General features: G+C 41.3%; 1 long non-coding RNA gene across 1 annotated transcript; it reads left to right on the top strand.

The window, feature by feature from the left end:
* The first annotated feature begins 338 nt into the window (after positions 1 to 338).
* On the top strand, positions 339 to 24,266 carry LOC116807955 (uncharacterized). Its single transcript, XR_004367262.3, has 5 exons — positions 339 to 482; positions 12,704 to 12,817; positions 13,304 to 13,424; positions 13,957 to 14,100; positions 24,203 to 24,266. It is a non-coding gene; the product is annotated as an uncharacterized lncRNA (long non-coding RNA).

Here is a 24,266-nt window from a genome sequence, read left to right as displayed (position 1 = left end):
TCCTTCGGCACCAGCTAGGCCAGCTTGTGGCTCTGGTTACTCTTTGGCTTTTGTCCAGGCTGTGGCTGCAGAAACCAACCATTGTATCCCCCCAAAACTGAGTTTGTGTCCCCAGTCCTCACTGCATGGCCTCATGGAAATTATCCCTGGTCTGCAGAGAGAGAACAGTTAATAGGAATGGTCCCTGGGCTGCAAGGTTGGTTTCTGCCATGGCCTAAGTAGAGAGAAGTACCATGAGGTTAGTCCCTGGGAGCTGAAAGGCAGAAGAGTGGTCATGACCTTCTGATCATATGATTTGGTTTTCAGGCTTTCTGATCATATGATTTGGTTTTCAGGTCTACAGCTTGGGTGAAAAGACAGAGAGGAAGGCAAAGAAAAGTCAAGCAGAAGAGTTTGGGATCTCATATTTCTCTTGCATGCAAGAGAGAGGATGGATGTTTCTGCATTGTGACAGGATTTCTCCAAAACTAACTGAGTACAAGGTAAGAACTGTACCCTCAGGGAAATCCATCACCCAATCGCCCTCTGTGTTTGTATGCCTGGTAGAAATTTCAAGCAAACCTCTTAGATTGTATGGTGTCACCCTAAGGATATTTTTAGTACCATCAGAATTTCTCATTGTGTGACTATTCTGATGAAGATATAGGTATGAAAAAGTCATGTAAAGCAAGAAATGGGCACACTTAAAATGCCTAATATTTTAGAGGGGATATAAAAGGCTATTCTCCCTTATAGATTTTTCCCAGAGCCCATTTTCAGAGAAGAAAGTGTGGCTCAAGAGGATGAGAGAATAAATAGTTCAGTCCTTCAGCTTGGGAAGGAGCAGATTGTCCAGAATTCTATGTTAACTGTTGTTTACCCATAAGAGTTTGAGCTATAGATCTACAGATTTTCAGGAAAAAGCGGGAATTCACCATCCCTGGATGTGCTCAAAAGTGAGTATTAAGTGTCATTTTGTGATATGGTTTAGTGGGCATGGTGATATTCAAATGTTGGACTGGCTATTGCAGGTCTTTTCCAAACCTAATGGTTCTAATTTTCCTCTGTTGCAAGTCTCTGTGGAAAAACCTGCTTGAAAGAAATCAGAGTATATTAATTCACTTATTTGTGCCTTTTATGCACAGAGGTTTGGAGTTTGTTTTTATGTACTTAGCAGAGATGCAAACTGTCTCCTTCACCATATGCTATCTTAAGAATAAGGTGAAGGGAGTGATGGAGCTGAGGATAGTGGAAACCCAATTGCACAGGAGAAGTGTGTCCCGGAGACAGGACTCCCATGAAAGCACAGCAGACTTACAGCTGCCCACAAGGAAAAACTTCAGGCCTGCTTCTCTGACAGGGATTAGAGAAATCTTCCCTAATTTTCCACCCCACATAGAGGTTTTCAGCCCACAAGTGTTCCCGCTGACAGCCCTAAAGGCACTACAGACTGACAGAGAAATTATAGTTCTGTAGTTTTTTGCCATGTGATTTCTGTTTCCTTTTTCTTGCTGACTTGCTCTGACTGGGAAGATTTTTTTTCCCCATAGTTTTGAAATGTGATATTTCTTCTTAAAGGATCATGAGAGCACAGGGTCAAATCCTTGCCTTGTTTTTTTTTTGTTTGTTTGTTTTCTCCTTTGTATGTTGAATGCATTCACTGGCTTGTGTTCCAGAGTTGTGATTGGCATCAAAGCTGGCAGTGACAATTGTCTCTACTGATCTCTAGACTTCATTAAATTAGATAGTTAACATTCAGAAAAAGGCTTTGCTAGTTTCTGCCAAAGTGAATTTCCTTGATTTCCTCTCCAGGCTTTTTCCTCCCCTGCCTGGCCCTGTTGCGGTTTTCTGAGCTGACACAACACAGTAACAGCTTTTTGTGAGTTTCCTGCAGGTCACCTTCCAGCTCAGGGCTGGGGCAGAAGATTGAGATAGGCAGGACCCGGGAGCATGCCCCAGCCATGGGGGGCTCCACAGCCAGCTGAGGTAGCCCCTCATTTTGCAAAGGGATCAGGGCATACTACGAGCCTTTGTTTTCAGTTTGACTCCTGCACCTGGAGAAAGAGATGTTGTTTGCATCCACACTCCCTGGAAATTCTGCAGGTAACCACATAGCAGGTGATGCCTACCATTAATAGGGAGCAAGAGGCAAGGATCTTTTTCTCTGTGCAGACAGGAATTTACTGCTTTTGTGATAAAATGATTCTTAAGAACCCATGACAGTAATTTTTCTATAGCATCCCATTAGGGTTTCACTGGTTTTAAGACAGTCATAATGTAGCACTGAGGTCCTGGTGGGCAGTGGGTTTCCTTTGATGCAGGGATGTGGTTTATTCATTCTGCTAACTCTCTAGAGCTGGTGATGATCTGGAGGCTTTCACTTTTGTCACCCGAAAGCAAGTTCATGCAGCTGTTTTAGAACTTTATAATTGTGTATGTCTGAGAATTCATGGAGAAATAAGCACAGTACTTCATTATGAAAGCAAGGTGTTGCACTACTCCTATTGAAGCACAAGGAAAGTCCATCAAAAAAAAACTGGCATTCAAAACTCCTCCAGCAGAAAGGTGGCATGGACAGAATAGAGGCTAGGCTGGGTCTCAGTGTGAATCAGAATAACAAGTACTAAAAACATTCATTGAAATACATGCAAGGTTCACGGCATGCAATACCCTAACTAAAAATATCTGGGTTTGCTGATATGCTCTTTTGGATATTGGTAAGTGATGGAAGTGCTTGTACACAGGGTAACAGCAGATATGGCTCTTCCAGTGAGAAAATCTTCACATCTACCAAGACCTACTTCATTTTGAAAAGCTGTAGTTGTTCATGCTTATAATGGGGAGGTTTTGAAGATTATTGACCAGTGTTTGATGTTAATTAGCATTTCTAAAAAGGTATTTTTTACTTACTACCTATCTTTTCTTGAACAGATCCCACTCAGTAAGGTAAGCATTGAGAAAGTGCTCATCCTTCATACCCATTAAACACACTGCATGAACTCTGCAATTCCTGACCACTGATTTTTGGCAGGCTTTTTTGGGTTTTTTTTACTCATGCTGCTCACACATTATAAGTGCACAGTGGAGGCATATGCACGTATTAACTGGGTAATATAAGAATGGCCTCCAAATTATAGGTGCTCTGTCTGGATTTCCAAAGTGTGGATTGGTCTTTATATGCAGTTGGGCACCTTGGATATGGTTGTGGTTTTTTGAGAGTTGTGCTAGTAGCCTGTAATACATTAGACAAAGAATACCTTTAGTGCAGTTATGCTGGAGGGCTAAAATGTGTGTGAAACAGGAACTGAGAGATTGAATTAAGCTTTATGATTATTTTAGTCTTATTTCATATAGAAATAAGATTGAAGACATCCCACTTATTTGGGTATATGTGTATGTGTGTCTTCCTGCTCCTTGGGTGCTTTCTGAACCACAGGTTTGATAGTGAAGATGGATTATCTCCTGGTTAATTAATGAATGTTATGAATGGACATGGTGGGACAGAAAAGAGGAGAACACTACTGGTGCCTTCTCTTAGAAGAGAGGCTTCAAAGTGAGTGCAGTTCTTGCTAGAGGTGGGATAAGCCACACTGGAGCATGGTGCCTTGGGCAACAACCCATGTGAACTCCTGCTACTCCCTCCCCTGTGCCCATCCTCACATTCAGTGGCCCTGAACACCCATGGTGGTGGCTGGAGACTGTCATGCAGATTTGTAGATATTATTGCTATTGCCACAGGCTTAATGGGTGCATCTTCAATACTACTGCACATACACAACCAGGACAGTGTAATTTACTAAGTGTTTTGAGATCTATGTGTTTGATGATTTTATTCCAGGACAGGGAAAAGGCACACTGAGACCAGTTTGATTTCAAAGGAGGACAATCTGGGTGATGCTGGTATCGAATTTGGTGACAGCAAGACTGTGGTAGACATATTGTTTGAAAAATATCAAACTCTATGCTCAGGGTGGAAAGCAATGATGAGTGATGGTGTAGCAACATGATTTATGGTATTCAACATAATTCATATTTTCATTATAACTGCTGAATTGTCAGTGCTGTGTTACCCAATGCATGGTGCAGTTTCTAATTACAAACACTTATTCTGGTGATTTTGGACTGTATTTTTTGAATGTGAAATATTTGTGATATTTTTCTTTCTGTCGAAGAAATGGAAGGTGTTTCTTTACCTAAAAAGAAAAAAAAAAACATCCCCAGGAGAGTATCAGAGAATCAATTTTTCAGCATGGGATTATACAGTTTGGCTGTATAGGCTTAAGGCTTTTAATTTGCTTACACATAGATAGACTTACTTGAGCTCTATACATCACCAGATCAATGCAAATCTATTTAATAGAAACTTGGGTCAATATTAAAAGAATTCCATTAACCAGCAATAAGGACCCTGGAATAATATGATTACTATAGGCTTCCAAGCACACATAAAGAATCAAGGATTTTCTTCATAGTAAGCTGAAACAATACCCTGGCAGAAATCCCTCTTCGGCTCCCTGTCTCCTGAAAAGTAAGAATGAGAAAGGATAGAAGAAGCTGTACAGGGGTTTTTGTGTAATGAATATTGTCTCTTTAGGTTAGCACCTCTGAGACATGCTAATAGTGAATGTTTCTTCAGCTTGTGGCAGAGAAAGTGTAGATGGGCAGAAAAGGTCTGGGCAATTACTCCAGGGGAAGAAGAGACAAATCAATGAATTCTGAAGGACACAAAGCAAATCTGACATTTCCAGAAGATAAAACTGATTTTATTTTTTTTAATTCTTTATTTTAGCCATGGTAAGTATGGAAAAGAATAAATGTTCTCTTCCTATTATTTTAAACAGCAAGTCCCATATTGTGGTCCTACTGAATTAACTTTTCAAGGATGAGTTTCCTGTGACTGCAGGCCACAAATATGAAATCTGCAGTGCAGAATATAATTCTGAGACCCATAGTTTGGTAGTAGAAAATCAAGATTGTCCTGGAAAAAGTTACCACTTTGCCTGAATGGAGACTACTGTTGAAAACCCCCACTGTTTTATTTTCTGTGATAGATTTCTTTACTTATAAATGGCACAGAGACCTAAAGAGGCTAAAATGGCACCTTCTTGTTAGATTAAGCTTGTCAAATTGCAAGCAAATTGCAAGCGGTGTGCATTAGCAGTTGAAAACAGAGACTTGGATACCTAACTCTCTTTAACCAATCTTGGGCATCCCCTCTGCTGGGAAGACTAAAATGAGAATTGGCCAAACCAGATACTGGGAGGAAATGGATACGTTATCTTGGCCATCTGCATTGAACTGGCCACAAAATGGTGCAATCTGCCTGTACAAGGTTTCTATCGAAGACCCAAAATTAGAGGCCATGTGGAAAAAATTTAAAGTTTATAAGGTGCAGAATCAGGTGAAGAATTGTGCTTTAGGTCAGCATTCTGTAAGCATTTGTTGTAGCTTCTTTGCAATGAGTTAAAAAAGGATTTGGAATGGGGTTTGGGGAAGTATTAGAGGTAGAGGTGCAGATTTGAAAAGTGTAAAATCATGAGACTGGTTTGCAGAGACAGCCACCTAATTTCAAATGTGCTGAGCCAACTGGGCAAGAGGACTTTGGAAGGCCTTAAGGCATTGGATCCATGCTCAAAATTTGTATTTGAGTTACAGTGTCTGTGAGTTAGGGAAGGATGAGGCGTGGAAATGGTAATTTGCACCTGGACCTTCTAGAGAGAGAGAGGGTTTTAAACCCCTCCATGTGAAGGCACAGAAGGTTACAGTCTCCACTTTCCCCTATTTCCCAGGATCTCTGCCTCCCCTTGAGTATTTTACTTTTAATCAATTTTCTCCTCAACTTCAAGCAAAGATTTTTCTCTTTTTTTTTTTAGTTTTCTTTTTGTTTGTTTGGGTTTTTTTTGTTTGGGTTTTTTTTTTGTTGTTTTTTGTTTTTTTTTTTTTTAAGAGGGTGTATAGAAATCAGATGCTGTCACCCAGGACATTGTATTGTTTTGAAATACAATCTATGAAACACGGCACTGCCTCCCCAGGCTGTGCAAAAATGCCAAGGATAGCTCTAAATACCAATCTATTAGCCATTACCAGCCAAGTCAACACCATTCTCCATCAGGCTGCAGGTGCAGGCAAATGATTCAGCAGAAGCTGAATCCTTTCTCCTGCTTGACTTACGTGCTTGAAGGAACTTTATAGGGCTATAGCAGCCAAAAATCTCCTTTTTCCTAATATAAGGTTGTGCTTCCAGTAGGGCAACTTACTGGTAATTTTACAGTTTTCTCTTTTCCAGCAAGCCCTGTCTAATATAGGCAAGACTTAGATAGATAGAATTCCCCAGGCTAATTTAAGCATTTTTGTCTTCTTGCACTTTAATTTTCAGTCTATATTTTACTACTTGGTCTGCATTTCTTTAAAGCGAAACCTACTACTTTAGCTTTGTCCTCAACCACTGCTTGCTCAGAGCATCTTGGACTTGAAATTTAGAGATAAAATAGCCTCCTTCATGTTGTCCCTTTCATTTTTAAATAAAATATTTTTATTTTAAAGCATCTTCATTAGCTTTATTCTCATTACCCACTCTTTTGCAAAATAAAGTCCATAGAATGAAAATATTGAGTAAGTAGATATTTTTCTTTTGTTTTTAAAACCAGCTGAATGAATTATATTTTATGTTGATTTACAGAATAGGCTGTGTGAGGAGCAAAGCTGTGTTCCTTAGAAAAACAACTTTTCAGTAGAAGTTTTAAGGATTGTCTATGTAACCTGTGAGCCGCAACTCATTCCTTTGAATTATAATATAGATTATTAAGTCCTGGATGACATGACAGTCTTTGGGTTTCATGGCAAGTTATCTGTCAGGCTGTGAGAAGGCATATTCTGGAGGTTTTTCACACTCCTCTAGCCCCATTGGCACTGGGACTCAGGGTCTCCTCGTGAGAAGTGCTAATGCAAAATGCATTGGCACTTGCTGGTGAGAGAGTTGGGCCTCTTGGTACGTGGGTCACTTGTCCCTTTTCAGCCCGTGCAATACAGGTCAAACCTCTCATTACAGGAGGAGAGAAGGGCAATAATCCCCTGACAGTGGTGCTGCACAACAACGGTATTGTTTTAAGATGTTTCTCTGTTGATTTCCCCATTTTTCACTTGTCAGCACTTCTGTGGTCTCGAGGTGGAAATTGATGAATAAATAAAAGCTGGAAAATTGGTTTCTGTGCAGCATTATTAAAGTCTTAGTATTGAAAACTGATGTCTATCAATAATGTTAATTATTAAGATTTTGACAGCATTTGGGCAGCAAGGACTGTCCCTAATATATTCTGGCCCTGGTATAGGTGTTTGCCCACACTGAGAATTAAGGTTTTTCGTTTTCCCTATAACATTACAAACAGTTAAAAATACTGATTTGGTTATTCTTTCCATCCATGATTCCTAAGCTGTGCATCCTAAGCACTCTTTTCACTGTGAGGGTCTGATATTTAAGTGCTTTTTTCATAAATCAATCTGCTTTCAGATTCCTCAACATGGATCTATAAAGCTCAGTGGGTATCTTCATGTACCTGTCCTTATTCTTCCTGTCCTGTGTTCTCTTACTGAACCACAGTCTCCCAGGCTCTGCTCTTGGTGGCCTGTACTGCAGCAACATCCTCAAACAGCCTCCATGACAGGGCAGATATAAATAATTAATCACAAGACCTAAGCTCTAAATACAAGGGGGTAACATTTTCCCAAAGTGCCTAAGATAACACCTGCTGAATAATGCTGCTTTCATACAGTCTAGTTCTTTTGAGTTTCTCTCCAAGAGGTAGCCTAAACAAGCCAGAGACCTAAAGGCATTTTTGAAACTTTGCTGCCCAACAGAGTCTCTGTCATTTCACTCTGTTGCAGAAATCAGAGTATTTGAAAACTTTTCCTTCCAAGTTGAAGCATGGCCTGCTTTATCTAGCAAAACCTTTAATGGAGCGCCCGCTGATTCCTTAAGGACACTTCCTTATGTCAGCTATGTCTCATTGCTGGGGAATTTGTTCTGATAAACGCTGCAAATGTTACTGTGTTAAATTTTATGCCTTTGCTTGTAATTGTGTCCCTTTGGACCACCTACACCCTTTCCATAGAGCTCTGGAGGGCTGTCGAAGATGAACACCATTTTGTGAGCACATTATTCCAGATGTACTGGGTACCCTCACAGGGTGAGAGCAGTGAAATACAGTTTTTTTGGATATTTTCCTCCTGCTTTAGATTTTCAGGCAGCTCTGGAAAGATAATTACCATTTTGACATCACCTATCTGGGAATGTTGATTACTTAAACACTGTCCTTGTTGACTTTATTCCTTTTAGCTGTTTTCAATCTAGACATGCTTTGCTTTTTATTTTTGTGTGTTTCTCAGAGACAGGGTGTGTTTTTTTAAAATATGTATTTTCACATTTATTATAACCTCATATTGTGGCAAGATATATACCTGGTAGAAAGATCTAAAGTATTTAAGAACACAGGGTGGAATTCTATGGAATAATAATATTATTCCATATATATTATGGAATATATATAATATATTATAATATATAATATATAATATATAATATATAATATATAATATATAATATATAATATATAATATATAATATATAATATATAATATATAATATATAATATATAATATATAATATATAATAATAATGCATGGAATTGATTCTTTATGGTGTAAGGTTTTCTGGGTTGATGTAAAGTCCTTTTCTGAGCTGAGAAAATCAGAACTATCACCCTAAAACAGAATTCATAGCCATGCACATAATTAATTAATAAAAGAAAATATTTTTTGGATTTCAGAGAAAAGTCATGCAAGAATAGCAGAGTGAGCAAGGTACCATAATTAATTGAAAGCTGTGGTTTAAGATGCAGCTAGAGAGGTACAACTGCCTGCACAAGGCTTGTGTGGGGATGCCTCTGCAGTGGGTTGAGATGTAAAAGATTCTCTTGTTGCTATTGGAGCTGGCAATTCTTGCCGTATTTGCTTTGGTTGGGTTTTTCCCCCCACTGAAAATAGATTACTGTTTCCCTCAAGTACTTTGTTAACACTGGAATAATAAACAGTATGTCTTTTATGTGACAGGGTACCTGTAGGACTTAACCATACAGACAATAAAAGGCCTAAGATGTGCTTGAGCTGAACATAAACAGTGGAAAGGATAATGTTTTTTGCTAAGTGCTTTGTGCTTCTGGCTAAGCAGAGTGGGTACCATGAGCCACTTGCAGAGATGTTCAGGGCCAATCAGTCTTTTATAAGCAGCTAAATTAAGCCTATAAATCTTGCAGGAGTGAAAGATCCACTCTTGCATGTTCATAGATGCAACAAGTGAAAGTCTATTAAAAAATAACTGCATGTTTTAAATAGCCTGAGAAATTCAGACTCTTCTACTCATTTTTCACTGCATTTATAATTCTGTTTTCTTGTCTTCAGCTTATCTCATGGGGAAAATCTGTTTCATTGCTGATGTCCCAATGCAGCTTCATCCTTCCAGTTGTTTGTCCTCTGTTATCAGCAGATGCAGCAGAGCTCTTTGTCCTCTGAGGCTGGTATCTCCCAGGAACCTCAGGCAGCCCTCTGATACTCTTTTTCTTTTACATGCAGGCTTTGATAGTGAGTTACCTGCTTGTGGAAAGCAGTGATTCTCAAGTAGGAAGATACCTCCACCTCTAACAATATCTTTGCATCAATTTAATCACAACATACAGCTCGCCCCACCCCCGGTATTTTCCTAGATTTCCTGCATAATGTTTGGAACAAACTAAAAAGACACCATAAGGGCAAAGCATGCTCATGAGCCTACTGATTTAAAACTAGTCCAACTTAATTGAAGCTAGTCTTGTTCCCGGCATGCCAAGAACAGAACTGTGTTTTACTGACATTTTAAGTCTGGAGTGAAGGAGCAATAGACCTCCTTTCTGTGTGCAGATTAATACATACTGATAAAGTCTGCTAAAAAAAGGGTAAACATTTATGGAGGTGGTTGATTTCTCATCACAATATTGGATACTGCAAGTTTGTACTGGATGGGTAAACCATTATGAGAATGGCTGAGAGCAGTAGTTGGTTAATAAAGGGAGTCAAGTGAAAACTTCTGCAGGAAAACGAGAGCACTGACAGCATATAAGCAGGTTGCACTTTTTGTCCACAGAAAAATCAGGTCCAATGGATACACAGATGGAATGAGCTGGTAGAGCCCCATTTTCTTGAGAGGAGCCATTACCCCTGCATATGAGCCAAAGGTTCAGTGCTAGATCCTATTGGAACAGAGCAAATGGGTAGATGCGTTTACCCAGCTGTGCCAGCATCCCAGCATTCTTCTGGGGAATCATTGTGAGAGGACAGGTGTTTGGAACTATTTCTTCAGCTCTGACCCAGAACAGGTGCAACCTCTGCCAGGACTCTCCAGCTCTAGGGAGGCTGATGATGTTGGTGTATTTCCTGTGAGTCCAAACCTCAGTGTTGAGGTGGACTGGGAAAGAAAAACCAAAGTCTTCCATTAAAAAATTCTTTTTCAGCCTAGTGCTAACAAGAGCAAGTTTATTTTCTTCTACCTTTCCCAGTGCCAGCAATATCTATGTGTTAACTCAGGTCTTCTTTTCTTAAAATTTTGTCACCCAGTCAGTTTTCCACTCTAACATTTTTCATGTTTTATAAAATTTCTGCCTTCGAGATTGCTGCCTCTTCTGCCTTGCAAGTTCTCCTCATACAGCCTCTGCAAATGAACACAGACTTCACTGCACCACATCTAGGTTGATGTGCCAGGTGACCCTCTCCAAGGCACATGTGGTCGCTGCAGCAGATTCAACATCCTAAGTAACTTTCTAGGTAAGACATTCAGGCTCCCAGGTTAAAAACTCAGTGAAGGGGGACTTTGGCATCTGCAAAGCACTCCTGTTCTCATGCTGTGCAGGCCAGCAACATATCCTGCCCTTTTGCTGTTTCCATTAAAGCCATCTGTGCATTGTGAGCCTATGTGCTTGTTGATGGGTCCCGACTCCCTTGCAGTACCCACATGTGTGCATGCACTTGGGGTCCTCCTGAGGCCATGATTTCTTCTCTGATGACATTCTTACCTGCCTGCACAGAGTTGCCTGATTTCTGTGTGGCTTGTACACATTCAGCTCTTTAAACCAGGGGTATCTCACCAGCCCCATATCAGCAAGATAATATAGTGGGAGAATGGTTTCCTACCTCTACTAATTCCAACACCCTTCTCATTCCCCATGGAGATAGTTAATATGAATTGCTTGCCAGATTTTAAAGTGGACTATTTTAGGGAGAAGGACCTCAACAGGTTGGAGAGATAGGCAGAGAAGACAGTCTGAAATGCAAAAAATGTAAATGCAGGGTCCTGCACCTGGGGAAAAGTAACCCCATTAGGCTGGGGCCTTATCTTCTGGAGAGCAGGTCTGTGGAGAAAAGCTGGTGGTCCCAGTGTCCTGGTGGTCCCAGTGGGTAACAGGGTATCCCTGAGCTGGCAGGTCCCTTGTGGCCAAGAAGCACAGTGGTATTCTGGGGTACATTACAAAGAGCATTGCCAGCAGATTGAGGTAAGTGACCCTGACCCTCTACTCAGTCCTGGAGTGATGTGTCGAGTTCTGGGCTCCTCAGTACAGGAGAGACTTGGAGCTCATGGGGCAGGCCCGTGGGAGGGCAACAAGGATGATTGGGTGACTGGAGCATCTCTCTTATGAGGAAAAACTGAGGGGGCTTGGCTTGTTCAACCTCGAGAAGAAATGACTGAGATTGACCCTCATCAATATCTATCAATATCTGAAAGAAGGGTACCAAGAGGATGTTTCCAGGCTTTTCCCAGTGGTGCCAAGCACTAGGACAAGAGGCAGGGAGCAGAAATGGATGTAAAGGAAGCTCCACCTGACCATGAGGAAGAACTTCTTTACTGAGCAGTGAGCATGCATTATCACAAGTTGCCCAGAGAGGTTGTGGAGTGTTCTCCACTGGAGATATTCAACAACCATCTAGACACAATCCTGTGCAATGTGCTCTAGAATGGCCCAGCTTGAGTAGGGAGGTTGGACTGGGTAACGCACTGTCGTCTCTTCCAACCTTACCTATTTTGTGATTGTGTCAGCCTTCTTTTATTATTTTTATTTTTTTGCCACCTACTGTTCCAACATTAAGGTTTTCTAAGACATCCGTAAAAGCTCATACCCATAAGACCAAGTAGCAGGTATACCCTTGTGTCTCCTTTCCGCCACAGAGGGAGGCAAGGAGCCACTGGTCAGGCACAAAAAAAAGTCTTTCCTCCTCCCCACACTCCCTCCCTCCCCACACTTCTCTTGATCTGCTGGTGGCTCCTAAAAGGATTAATTAGAAAGATGTGAGCAGGGGTTGGGACGTCAAAAAACAATCGTCACTTTCATATCTGACCCCTATCACCAGCTGCAGAATTAACAAATTGAATGTCGTCAGCAAACAGGAGTTGCAGATGATATGAAGTTCATTACTAGCAGCACAGGGCTTGTTTTCAAAGCCCAGTTTAAACAACTCTTGCTGATTAAATTCCTTGCTGGGGCTCCTGCCAGACACATTTAGAAAATACGGATGTCTAACAACTCTGTCTTTCTCTGCCGGTCTTTTTTTTTTTTCCCCTGCTTTTTTTTCTTTTCTCTTTTTTTTTTCCTTTTTTTTTTTTTTTTTTTTTCTTAACATGTGCCAATTATTTGTCTCCTATCTGCAGGTACTGGCAAGTATCAGCGCTCTGGTCCCACTGTCTACAGCCTTATCCATTTGGCGCCTGCTTCAGCCCTCTCACATTACCAGCAGTGGGGTCTGTTTTCAGCTGTGAAAAGCTGTGAGCATGACTCCATTCTTCCCCTCCTCCCACTGCAGACTCTCTCCCCCCTTTCCTTCTTTCCCTCTCATCCTTTTGCTCCCAGGGTTCCCTTCAAGAGCTGTGAAGCAAAAAACCCAAACTGTGGTAACCTGCTAGACAGTGGCACTGGGGATTTGTAACCTCCCTTGAATTGTGTGGTTGTGTCTCCCCTGCGTGGGAGCACCCAGAGCAGCTAAAAGCCCACTTTAGGCAGGTTGCATGATGGATCATCTTCTGTCTGGGCTGGACTGGGATGGAGAGGCAGGAGCTGTAAGCAAGCAGATGGGAAAGCCATGGAGATAAAATTCAGAACTACTTCCTCAGCTTCTCTCTAATTCAGGAGCCCTAACACTCTCTGAATAGTTCTTCCCCATCCTAAAACATATTTTTGTCCTCTTTACTTTGATCATTTCATGTTTGTTTTGCTCATCATGCATTTGTAATTTTTTCCCACCATTTCTTTAGGAATTGAGGATGGAAAGATGGAGGAAGGGAGGATGGACATCTGCTCCTTCTCACACTCACAGTAACTCCAGGACTTGGCAGATTGGGTGGCTACCCAGCTAGAAAAAGCTAGATCTCAGAGGTAGGTTGTTCCTGAAAATTTGATGAAAACAGGCAATCCCAAAGAGGAGAGACATCATCAGCGATCTCCTTTGGAGAAGATGAGCAGCCCTCTCTATAGAGAGGTGATATGAAGGTCCCAGCCCCGGAAAAGCCTTGTCCAGGCACAAAATAAGGTACCCAGGAATCAGACTATGAGACAGGCATTCATAACAAAACAGATGGTGTTTGCTCTATGGATGCTTTCTTTTAAGCTGAATATCACAGCTAAAATGTTGAGCCAAATTGGTAGAATTTTCAGAGATGCCCAGGAGATGGTGTGGAAAATGACTGTTCTTTGGGGGCCAAATAGATCTGGGGCCCTGCTGCTTAAGTACCTTATTTTTGGCAAACTCGCTCAGAAGAAAAATACCATGGATTAACCAAAAAAATTACTATTTAGCTATTCTTTCTGACAGTGACTTTGTGGTATTAAGGGTAAGAATACAACATAAATTTCAAAGAATTTCGTAACATAATTGGGTCTTTTCTGTATCATTATTTTTCCGCTGTAGGAAGTACTTTGTTTTCCACCATGGCAGCTTGGTCCCTAAAGGATTTCAGAAGTTTTTAAATGTGGATGAAACAGTCGCAGAGATTTGCACACACTGCTATGTGGCATTTTGCACTAAGAGGTGCTTCATACACGAAATAAACAGGTATCAAGGGGTTTTTTTTTATTATTTTCTGGGTGGGGTTTGTTGCTGTTGTTGTTTTTGTTTTGTTTTGGTGGTTTTTTTTGGTTTTTTTTTTGTTTTGGTTTGGTTTTTTTTTGGTTTTTTTGGTTTTTTTTTTTGCTGTTTACCAGCCATCTTTCTGCCTCAGTGTAGTATTGACAGTTACAGGATATAAAACTACCCTACATCTTTATCTACCTATTTTTTCCTCATTTCCTCTCTCTGACCACCTTTGAGACAGTGTTGTTATAGAAAATGACTGATTCAGAGCAGCATGTCTAATTTGTACATTCCTCGTTCCTAGGCCTCTGGCATTCCTTACACTACATTTTACTGGTTTTGATTTTGAAAAAGAAAAAACAGCTTCCAAAGTGAATTAATTTGGTTTGGCACTTTTTTCCCCCTCCCCCCCCCCCTTTTTTTTTTAATGTAATTGAATGCACTGAATTATAAAAAAAATTACTAGAGTGAAAGAACACTCCACCACTCTTCACATTGATGCTTCACCAGTGATTTTCACTTCCAGTGCTCCTTCTGGTGTATTTTTTTTCTTCTACGTGTAAAAACCAGGGAATTTTGCAGCGATCTGTCAGTGGCCAGGTCTCATTTTGGCCTTGAAACCCATTACATACCTGCAAAGCATTCATCCAACATCCACATTTGAAGTTGACTACTGTACACGGATTGAATTCCTCTAGTACGTATGCTTGCACTGATTACTACTCAGCAACTGGGCATGCAAGTGCAGAAAGCACCTCTAGAAAGCAGGAAGTTATTTTTGGAGGAGTTTGCCAGAGCATGAGTTTGCTGTGCTGCTGAGCAACCAGCATGGCATGTCTGTCCTACAGGAGGAAAAATCCACTATTAATGCAGTGTTCTTGCCAGATAATTGCAGTATGAGCCTATGGAAAGACTTGTTCTCAAATCTAGCTAAACCTACAGGACAGTTTATGTCCCCAATACTGGCTGTCACTCTCAGCTAATTGGCAGACACTGACCCAATATTTTGTGCCAGCATTCATTCAATTTCAGCAAAATGAGTGCAGGAATCATAGGATTAGAGAAGTCCCTGATGAAGTTCAACTGGTAGTGTAGGGGTTGCAGAAACTTCCAGCAAGGGTTCCTCCTGCAGTATGCAGATAGTCCCCAGCTTAGCCCAGCTGGATCCACAAGATTCAATATTTTTCTAGTACCAAGTGGCTGGTTTTCTTTCTTTCATCCATCCCATCATTGTTTGTACCAGTGCCTTTCATGTCCTGCCAAAGGCAGGCTGTGGTGGTTTGCTTGCACAAACCCCTGTTCTCTCAGGAGAGACCATTTCAGATGATTTGAAAAGAGGCTCAGACAGATTTTCAAGATACCTCATCCTTGTTGTGGACCAGCCTAAATCTTTGGCTTGCTCTTTCTTTCCTGAAGCAGCTCACACACTCTTCCTTATGCCCAGAACCTCCATGGGTTAATTGATCTCCAGCCTATAAGAGGCTCCCTCAGCTTTTGGTGAGGAAGAGATTTGCAATCACCCAACGCCAAAGTAACTTTTGGCCTTGACGTCTCTGCCAAAACACTTGCTTTGATGTAGCTTCTCTGTCTCCTTCTGGTTTGTTTGCATCTTGCTATTGAGCACTTGCTTGGTATCTCTATCACACCTTTTTCCTCAGATACAGTAGTGCTTAGGGTGTTTGTAAGATATTTTGTTTGGAGAGGGGAAATATGATGCAATTTAATTTGTGTTGGCCAAGCCCTGCTGTCCTGAGGGAAGGAGGGATTTATTGCTATGAGGTTCTTGTCCATGGTGTGAAGCCTTTATGTGATAGCAGTTGGACTAAATTCTTTCTTCTTGTTTTACCTGAGCCTTACTAATCATAATTTTCTTGCCCTCTCATCTTCCTTTGAATTTTTTTCTTTCTGTTTGTCTGACATTTAATTCTTCTGACAAAACCCCAGCAATGTTGCTCCAGCTCTGAACCTCTGCTGTTGTCCGTTGCCACCTGAGCCCATGGAAGATATTACCTGTCTCTGCGGAATCCAGCACAGTGAAGAACTTCTGTCACTTTTCTGAATGCAGGCTGAGGGTTATGCCCCACAGCTATGCTCAGATTTGTGCTCCAAGGTGTTATGCTGGAGGATAAATCAGCACAAGTCATCTGAGTAGTCATGACACCCTGCCCCATTGGTGTTGGCAGTACTTTTCCAGTCCTGCGCAGGAGATCTAGCTGGGATGTCTGGAACAAGGATTTCACATCTCATTTGGAGCTCATGTTAAAGGACCTCATACTAAAGAATAAGTTAGTGAAAATCCTGCTCCTCCCCATGCCTCTAATCTGGTAAAGTCGTAAAGAAATCTACTTGCAAGGAAGTGCATTAAGCAGCCTTTATGGGCAGTGACACAGAGCACAATAAACCCCATCGCTGGGCCTCTGCAAGGACAGCTCTTTATTAGGAGGGACACTACAGAAGTACTGTCTTCTATGTCCATACACAATACTGTAATAGGGTTAGCTCGCAGTAAAAGTGTAATTAATGTCATGTAATATAAATATTTGCCATTTTCTCAAAGGACTTGTCCTCCAGGCAGTTTTGGTGCATCATCCAGTAATCTAAATTAAAATAACTCTGCCCATTCTCCAGTTTTTACCCCTTTTCTGCCTGTATATTTGTTCCTAGATATGTTTTTTGCTGGTTGCCACTTCACCTCTGGAGGGCTTAGGAAGGTATTATGTAACAATAGTGGTGATGCCTTTGCCTGCTGGGTAAGAAAGGAAACAATATGTAACTTGCTTGGAGTCATTCTTTCTCTCTCTTTAACTCTTCCACTATGCATTTTCTTACCAGACTGCCATGTTACCCACATCCCTTATCACTTGATCTTGGAGATTACTGAGAAACAGATATCCATGTCACCTTGATTTATTCCACTGCACTTCTACCTGAAGGAAGAATGTTAAGATAGTTTTATTGACCAATTTGCATGCATACCTTCTAAAGGGTCTGTGCTGGAGCTATGTCTTATTCTCGTAGAAACCCTGATAGCAGGTGGTGTTTATAATTGCAGAAAAGTAGAGAGCACCACAGTGCCTAGGTCACCACCTGCCACTTCCATCCCTCCTCTCTCTCCTCTCTCACCTTGACCATACAAGTGTATTGCTGAATTATTTGTGTCCCTTTAATGAGTACTCTCTGCAAATATTGCTGCAGTCAGCAAGAGACCTCAGTGGTTTTCTTTTGGGACCTATCCTGCTATGACCTGAGTGTTGACCTGACTCAGCTAAATTAGCTGAAGAGGATCAGAGTCTGCTTTTCCCAGAAGGTTACTAGAGCCACGCTTGCTTTATGTCAAAGGTAGAAATGTTCCTTGTGATGTCCATGTGTTGAAATCCCAGGCTCCTGTGGATCCCAGGATGAGCCTTCTCTTTTGAAGCCTTAACCCATGCCAAAGCCATCCACACCACAATGCACAGAAATCAGCATGTGCTTCCTTCCACTCTCAGTACCATCATTCTTGATATCAGGCTTTGCTGCAAGTAGGTCTCCTCTATAGCTGCTTCCTGCTTCCCCACATTTCCTCACTTTTCCTGACATTTGCCAAGCAGTAAAAGGCCTGACCAGTGCTACAGAGAACATGTTTTGTTATAGTAGTAACTAGAGAACAAGGAAAGGCTGGTTTGTGCCATCAGCCTTGTGTAAGGCACTCCAGCTCAAATGTAGCTGATTAAAATGTGACAAGGTTTTTTTTTGGTTTTTTTTTTTTTTTTCCTTTTAACCTTGTTTTCCCCCATCTGCTGTCCTGGTGCTGGCAGTCCTGGTGCTCACCTCTATGACTTGCAGGGATTTTTGTTCTGACCCTTCAGTTGCAGTCACATGAATACCAGTCATCTGAGTGATTTAATGGAGTGTGTGATCCCCTTGTTATCACGTACTATAAAATCCCAAAGTGGCAGATCACCTGGGCACATGGCAGGCCCAGAAATATTGCCTGCAATGCTGTTGTTCTGTTGCAGGCTCTCAATTAGTATACAGTTTGATTTTCTTCATCTCACAGTCTATTCCCCAACACTGACCCAGTGAGAGGCAGCTGCAAATGGCTATTTGCATCAAAAGCTCCCCAGTCACTGCAGATTAGAGCGACCACATCTTTTCCCAGCTAATGAATTGCTCCCATCTGTGAAATTACAGCTACTCACTTTTGTTTTGTTTAAATCAAAACTGCAGGCCTCATGTGGCAGGCTGTCTGCTGCCTCCAGGTATCCAGCTCTCATGCCATGATGCCGAGACGAAGGCGAGAGGGATCACTGTGGCTGCTGTTTTGTCACAGGTTGTTTGTCTGGACTTTGACAAGGAGCATACACAGAGCAACCCTGGCCTTGCATGAACCATCGGAGCAAAGAGGGGAACGGCTTTAGGGACCTCTTGGAGACCTGGGTCTTGCTGGCCCGTCATGAGTCAATGGAGATGCTTTCTGTGTAATGCTCTCCGTGGGTCTGACCTATTGATTGTCAGGAGTCTCAATAAATTTAGATCGCTGGTTTGTGTCTGCACTCCCTAAGCAGGGATAGGACAATGATTAGCTGCAAAGATCAATAGGGAGGAGTCTTTTAATCGACCATCGTCACTGACGGTGTGTTAATTGGGATTTAATTCTTGAGGGGGCATTCTCCTGTCCCTCCCAGTTTTCTCTCTCCTTCTCAAGCTCTCTTTGAAAAATCCAGGGTAACTTGAAAGTTAGAAAGATGAAGTATCAAGATTTTATTATTTTTTAAATGTTATTTCCACTGTATCCTGTCCATCTCCACCCTGAAATAGCCATCTGCAACTTTCTAAAATAGTTCTTTCGGTGGCATTCACCAACACAAGTGTATTTAGCATTCTGTTGAATGTTGATACATTTCTCAGCCAAGGACTTGGTGCCTGACTACTTGCTGGCATCCACCAGAGACACACAGGTCTCTGAGATCTGCTGGATGCCCAGAGAGATAACAACCTGTTGTCCCAGAAACCTGGAACATAGAAGGCACATGTATCCTGCAAAGAGCCATCCCCACAGTTTATCTGCTGTCTTTTGATGATGCAGCTCCCCTTTACACATTTTCATCTGCGGCTGAGATTTTGGACAAGGAAGGGGTGACAAACTCTTAGCCTGCCACTGTGGTTTGGCTTCAGAGAGGTTTAGGGACAAGCCACCTTGATCAGTAAGACAGCCTAAAGGAGTAATGTCTTTCCTTACTTCCTCAAGGGGTACAGTGCCTTCCTCAAAACACAGAGGTCAGCAAAGAAGAGAATTAACTTCTTTTTTTTTTTTTTTTTTTTCTTTTAATAAGCATGTAAGATGCATGGTTTGCTGGTATTTCTTTTTACACTTATTTTTCTCTTTGTAAACAAATCTATTTCTTTCTAGGTAGATTTTCAGAGCAGTGGCTTATCCCAGCAATAAAACATCTATTTCAGAATAAATCTTGTTGAGTCTGTGCAATATGAGGACCAAAGCCAAATGTAAGAAGATAAGGATATGATGTGAACTTTACCATAGATCCTACCATGCTATAATAGCTGTTTTGCTATTTTAGCCACTCCAGCAGAATCTGTCACTGTGTCAGTCTGCTTCTTGTGAACAAATTCAGGAGTAGTGCCTGTCCTCACTGGTCTCACCCCAATAGCAAAAAAATCTTTTAATTCTTTAGTTTCTTCTGGGACTTTCCAGTTCCAGCCTTGATGAAACAAATCCTGTCACTGGCTGAAAGACGGAATCAGCAGCATCCCCACTCCAAGCATTGGCATTTCTTCTTACTGTAAATTCTTTAATCTCTTTTAACAGATGACCTCTCTAGGACTATTGTATTACCTTCCTGCTAGACTCCCGACAGGACTTCTATTTAACTAAACCAATAAATATGCATATCTGCAACATATATTTCAGTTATCCAGAATAACTGTACAGGATATTTGTTACTCAGTAACTAGCTTACAATTAATATTGAAAATTATTGCAGGCAGCAGGATTGTATGGAGATATAAGATTCTTGGATAAAACATCCATGGAATTTCCTTTTTGTAGTTAAGTTGAATAATTAGTAAATATTCATACATATATCCTGAATTCCTTCATGCTATGAAGTATCTTGTGGAATGGATGAGTAAAGCAAAACAGTGAAAGGAGTCTCTGTCACCCCAAACACATTCAACTTTTATGTCTTCAAGGAAGACCTGTGGTGGGAACCAAACTCAGCTCTGTGCCCCATCTCCATGGTTAAGCTGCCTTTCCTAGCACCGTGTGCTCTCCTAAGGCTTGTGAAAGAGCCGGTTGCAGTGTGACAGTGGGAGCAGAGACTGTACCAGTGGTCCCATTAGCAGCGCCAAATCTGTGCGAGGGACCAGAAGCTTAGGGTGAACCCTAAGCACCTGCTAAATCCCGACACAGGGCAGCTCTGTGTGGAGGCTTCTTGATGTTGTCATTGAGTCTTCTCATTGGAAAGGAGGCCTGGTGGTGAGTTTCTCAGACCCGTCTTTTCACTGCACAGCTATTGCATGTCAGTCACCAGAGTGAAGTTTCTCTTCAATACCCTTTTCCTAAGGGAAGGGCTTGGGAGGGAGCAGTTGAGATTTCTCTAATGCTTTCTTCTGTGATGGGATTAAGTGGGACCTGCTCCTTTAAAAAGTGTCCCCTTCCCTATCATCCTCCCTCCTTCCAATTACAGCACTAATTTCAGTAATGGAGCATTAATGGAGTAATGGACTGCTGAAGCTGGCCTGAAGGAACTGTAGTGCTCAGCACAAATTGAGTAAATAAACCATATATTAGATTTCTAAACAATACTTTTAGTCTAGTCCCCAGGGAAAGTGAGTTGTCAAGACTTACTTAAGTCAACCCAGCAAAACGTATGTAAAAGATCCACCCATTCATACCCTGGAAAATGGCACCAGTGGCCTGAAGCATCAGAGAATCTTTCACATAAATCTCTCCTATCCTGACAGACAGAGCTTTGTGTTTCCTTCTCCCAATTCCTCTTCTTTGATTTATTTACCAATAAGCAGCTTTGTGCCTGTTTCCATTTGTGTCTTGCTAGAGAGCTGTCCATGTATGTTGATAGAGAATGACTTGCAATTTCAAGGAGACTTATCACGGAGCCATACAAAGTGATGGATGAGAGTAGTGCCCTAAACAATTTTCAGTCTGGGAAAGTCCTGATTATTTTTTTCTTCCAAAAGCAGAAGGCTTCTGTCAACATTTTTATTACTTTATTTTAAAAATAGGCTTTGCACTACCTTAGCCAAATAAATAGGAATGAGTAATGAAATACTGACTACCCAGATTTACCCCACTGGCATCAGGGTGACTAATTGTAATTTAGCTACCTTTGAATGTGTAGGCTGCAGTCAAGGTTTCCCTAGGTGTGCAAAAAAGGTGAGAGCCAAACACAGAGGGTGGGGACTTTGAAGCGAGACATAGGCACAAAGTAGCAAAAATTACTTTTCTATATCTCCCCCCAGGTCAGTGAGAGAACCAGGGAAAAATAAGGGACTCAGACCAATGCCACTTCTTCAGCAAACTTTTTGCATCTTGACAGAGCAATCATGAGAAGCCATGATTCCTACAGGGCAGCATCTCATGGGTATTCAACATCCTACAAGATGATTATTTACTTTCTATGAGCTTCAGTGTGATCTGAGAGCAATGCTTTGAGCCTTTGTGGCAGAAACAAGCAGGGGTTTTTCTGCTTTTATTTAGTCTTAACCCTGAGGCAGTCAAGAGAGAGTGAAGAGGGCTCTAGATCTAGTTTATATGTTTATTCAGATTTCCTTTGCTAAGAATAAGATAAACAATGGCAGCTTAAGCTTGATTTGAAATACATAAGATTGGTTTAGTCCTGTAATCAGGCAGGAGATGGGGTCTGAACTGCAGCATTTTATCAGGGGCAGTTTTACGCGGACATCATTAATCTGCTTCAGATGTCTGACACTTAGAACTTGAGTATGTTAAAATCACTCCCTCACTTAACCTCCGGATATAGCACGTGAAAGAATCAAAATCCACTGATGTACACCAGACCAAGACAATGTAGTGTCTCTCAGGGAATAACACAGTGTTACTTGTGTTCTTTATTTTTTATTGGGGGCAATTTTATATGATAGGTATAAGAAAAAGCATGCACACTGCGCTGGTAATAATAATCTATCAATCTTAGCCATAAAATCCTGAATACTGCTTTTACAACTGACCATGATAGGTACTTTGTGCATGCCCTGAGAAGACAAAAGAGCAGCACTTTTGTTTTTTTTGGGTTTTTTTTTGTCTGTATGGGAGGATTAATATATTACTCTATGAGCAATTTGTTAGGCACAAAACCAAGCAAGTCTTCAGAGTGATGAGATTATCACTGAACACTCACACCCAGGAATATGGATTGATGAGCTTGGAAGGTGTCTGTTCAACATTTGAAATGGCATGCATGTCTCACATTTTAGGAAATAGATTTTACAATTTTTCCATTGAACTCCTGGGCTTAGTGTTTTCACAACATTAATGCTCATGAATCTAATCAGACTGCTGAGCTCCTCCCTCAGTACCATCCTCTTCCAAGAGGAACAGCGCTAGCTCATCCAGCTTGACAAATTGCTGAACCTGTAAACTTGAGATCCTCCTTTTACAAGGCCTGCATTTCTGTCCTTCCTCAGCATGAATTCCTGAAGACTGCCAATAGTGCACAGCCCTTCATCCATGCTTGATACATTTCTTGCTCCTCCCTTACAATTCCTCCCATCCCTTTTCCTTGCCATTCCAAAGTCTGAGAAATCCATTTCCCATTTCTACCACTTCCAGAGCTGAGTCCAGCTACTTCTCTGCTGCTCTTTGTCACATCTCGCTGCTTTCTACAGTAACTTGCAAGCCTTACTTTTACGTGTCTCTGCCCTGGATACCACTTGATCCTGCCTTGGCTTTCTTAATTTCAGCTCTGACCTCACCTAAAGCACTGTTCGCAAACCCTATTTGTAGTTTCCTTCTACCAAAATTTCAAGCTGCTTCTTGAAACTTGCAGGCATTAAAGCAGCACTGTACATGCAAAGGTGCAACATATACAGCATACTTCTTCTCTGATAATATTCTCAGGAGCAAGGACCACCTTGATGGGAATTTTCAGCAAATATGTGCTTAGCCTCAGACATCTGCCACAGAAACTTCATACTGAAGTTTTGCAAGGCAGATGAAAATAAAATTTTGTGATGAAAAAGGTCCGGGAGCTTAAATAGCAGACTGTTGCTTGGTGGTTAGTTCTTTGGCAACTGGAGCTCACAGAGCTGCCAGCTTTTCAGTCTCATGCACAGAAATCAGAGTCTGTGTATAACAACCTGATTAAATGAATATGAATGAACTTTTCCAGTGAAAGGGGTTCCAGAAAAACTATCCTAATTACACCTATAAATTCTGAGCTATTAAATTGCTGCTCTTCTTTTCAAAACCTTTGTGATGTGGCTACACACATTGGTGAGATGACAAAATGATGGCTAGAGAGCCCAGCTTTTCCACTCTGTCTCTTGTGCTGAGGAAGGGAAGGCAATGGTCTTGTTAAGAAGAATCAGTTGCAGAGGATGTTTTTTTGACATGGCAATTTGTTTGGTGGAGATGATCTAGAGCTGTCTGACATAACTGGGATCTGAGAAAAGACAGTCTTCTATCCCTTCCCTGTCAAGCACTGTTTGCATTCAGATGGTGATTTGGAAGGTTACTCTGTTATGTTTTCATTTTGCTTTGTGATATGGGTCTTTTAGTAATTGCCAGGAAAAATACAGTTGTATCTAAAGGGTGGCTGATGGGTTTTTAGGGTGTTTTCTTTGGTTTGGTTTGGTTTGGGCTTTTTCCTGAGAATTCCTAGGTATTTTGAGAAACTACCTGGGTGCTATGGGAGTTTTCCTTTCCACCACTCTATTGCTAAATATTGTTACAGACTTAATTCCTTTCAGCCTATCTAAATTCTATGTCATACAATCCTTGTTTTCCTATCCAAAGCTGCATTGTCACGTCACCTGCACTGAAATACTCCTGTTGTCAAAGATAAAAATAACTGCAATATCAAAGAATTTTTTCTTCCTTCAGCTGAGAGTTTCTCTCTGGTGGAAGATGTGGAAAACATCTAAAAGATTTTTATGCAAGGTGAGTG

This window comes from Taeniopygia guttata, chromosome 2 (assembly GCF_048771995.1).
Source record: "Taeniopygia guttata chromosome 2, bTaeGut7.mat, whole genome shotgun sequence".
Classification (NCBI taxonomy): domain Eukaryota; kingdom Metazoa; phylum Chordata; class Aves; order Passeriformes; family Estrildidae; genus Taeniopygia; species Taeniopygia guttata.
Note: the sequence above shows the minus strand (reverse complement) of the source record. Positions and strands in the feature narration are given on the sequence as shown.